At 31.6% G+C, this 2,332-nt stretch overlaps 1 pseudogene; it reads left to right on the forward strand.

Annotated features, from left to right (window-relative positions):
- The first annotated feature begins 2,020 nt into the window (after positions 1-2,020).
- On the forward strand, positions 2,021-2,119 carry LOC133094229 (U6 spliceosomal RNA; annotated as a pseudogene).
- Positions 2,120-2,332: the final 213 nt, after the last annotated feature.

Genomic DNA, 2,332 nt, shown 5'->3' on the forward strand with positions numbered 1-2,332 from the left:
CAAAGTTCACCTTCCCCACTGAATGTATAAAAGCTCTTGGAGTTTGCACAATCTACTATTAATAATTCTATAAAACACCTAAAATAATATAGAATTTTTAGATTCATTTTGTTCAGAAGAAGAAGTATTTTATTCCTCTCTGTTTGTTTCCATCTGTAATTATGCTCTTAGTTAAGGATCTTGCAGTATACATGAAACTAGCCATGAATACCATCAGGAACATGGATAGTCCAATCTCAGAATTAGTGTGGATTCATAGAGGGTCTTCACTCAGGTTTGTGGTATTCTTTTAATAATTCTCTGAGAAAATGAATACAGTAAATAAGTTTTTCAATTTAATTTCTATGCAGATAATCATGGATATTAGGAGAGGAAACTGTTGAAAATGCAAGTGCTACCTCAAAAAAGTATCTGGCAAATCACGTTTCTATAAAAAACATTTTCAATTACTCCATTACATTATTTTCAGGTTGCTTGGTAATTATTTGGTTATTATTATTATTATTTGGTTATCCAATTCTACTCTAATTTGTTCTGCTTTAGCTCTATTCTGCAAAAAGCATGATTATTATTTTATATGCTGCAGAGGAGGCAAAGGGTATATCTTGCATCCTTGTGGATGAAAGGCCAGTGAAAACTGCACTTTTCAGTTTTCTCCACTTGCAGGTGTCTAAAAGAGACTCTTGTAAGGGCTTTCTCATGTCTTCTTGGCTCAAGAGCTTTCCTCAATTTTGATTACTAAAATTATGCAAGGTCAAAAGAATCACATGCCATTTACCTTGTAAATGCAAGTCTTTCTTGAAAGATGAACACATTTAAAAAACCATAAGCTCTCAAAAAGGGGTAACAATGCAAACAAAATTGACTGTTATCATTGTGTAAGACAAATGAAGTAGTACTTATAGCTGTAAAAAATCTATCAGTATTATATGATCACATACAATGTATGTGATACAATATATCACAACACAGTAAAATACAATGCTAAAGAATGCTTTCTCCCTTTACAAGTTAGTCTTTGGTCGAAACCAAAAAGAAAGCCAATCTATGTAACTTAAGCATAAACAGAATTGTCTAAAGAATGTGATGAATTCTTGCAAAATGTCCAGGAACTAAGTGAGGTCTAGAGTACAACATTTCTCAAACAGCAAGATCTCTCTGATTAAGACGTTATTGCTGTCATCACCACTTTTGTCACTGGACACTTCTTGCTGCACTGGGCACTTCTCCTCCTGCCTCTAAACTCTCAGGTCAACCAATAAAACTATTAACTATTAACCTCCAACTGCCTCTGCATCTTTGTGTTACTTTCTCAGCAGTCAGCTATCAGGTAAAGTGTCCATTGCCCAAGCCTCAAGCACATGCCTATAGGTTAAGTTACTAGAGGAGGAGAGTAGATATGTATTTCCATTTAACACATATGGTTGGAAGACTTCCCCCTAACAGTAAAGGTGTTTAGACTTTCTTTGAACGGATATTTCTAACTAATACTATAGTCTACTACTTTGGCTGCTGAACAAATGCATGCATATTTTCTGCCACAAATACACTTAGAGAAATTGATGTTGACACTGTCCTGGAAGATGTTGCACAGAGAATCATTTTATTCCTTTGAATATACCAATTTATTCTGAGACAAAATAAATTTCTTTGAATTTGATCAAACAATAAGTTAACTATTTATTGACCTTGCACTACAAAATTAATGCTCCAAGACAGCTGAGTAAGCATTTAAAACAATTTTTTTTAAGTATGGTATCGGTCAAATTGGTAATATGAACATCTAAATATGTACCAAAATAAAATCAGATTAATTATAGAGATGAGATTAATTATAATGAAATATAATGAATATAATTATATAATACATACAATATAGACATTATAATCAATATATACTAATATATAATACAATATTATATAATGTATAATATATATAATGAAATATATTTTATATATTATAATGAAATATTTATAGTTATATTTTATTCTTATAAAAAGTTTATATTTTAATGATAGCTTTTGCTCTGTTAATATACAGTGTTTTGGAACGATACAGAGATTAGCATGGCCCCTGCGCAAGGATGACACGCAAATTCCTGAAGCATTCCATATTTTTAAAAAAAATACAGTGTTCCATTTTCATAATCAGAATATATTTTCAACTGGTACTTAGATATGGTCCATTTGTATTCTGAGACTAAATGATTTCTGAAAGATCCCTCAGATGTTGTATAGCAGCTCTTATTTTAAACTTTAGCTCATTTGCTGTTAGACTTGACAGAGTAAACAAACATCCTCAGGAACTCCATGGAGAGAGAAAATAAATCAT

Source organism: Eubalaena glacialis, chromosome 6, assembly GCF_028564815.1.
Source record: "Eubalaena glacialis isolate mEubGla1 chromosome 6, mEubGla1.1.hap2.+ XY, whole genome shotgun sequence".
NCBI lineage: Eukaryota > Metazoa > Chordata > Mammalia > Artiodactyla > Balaenidae > Eubalaena > Eubalaena glacialis.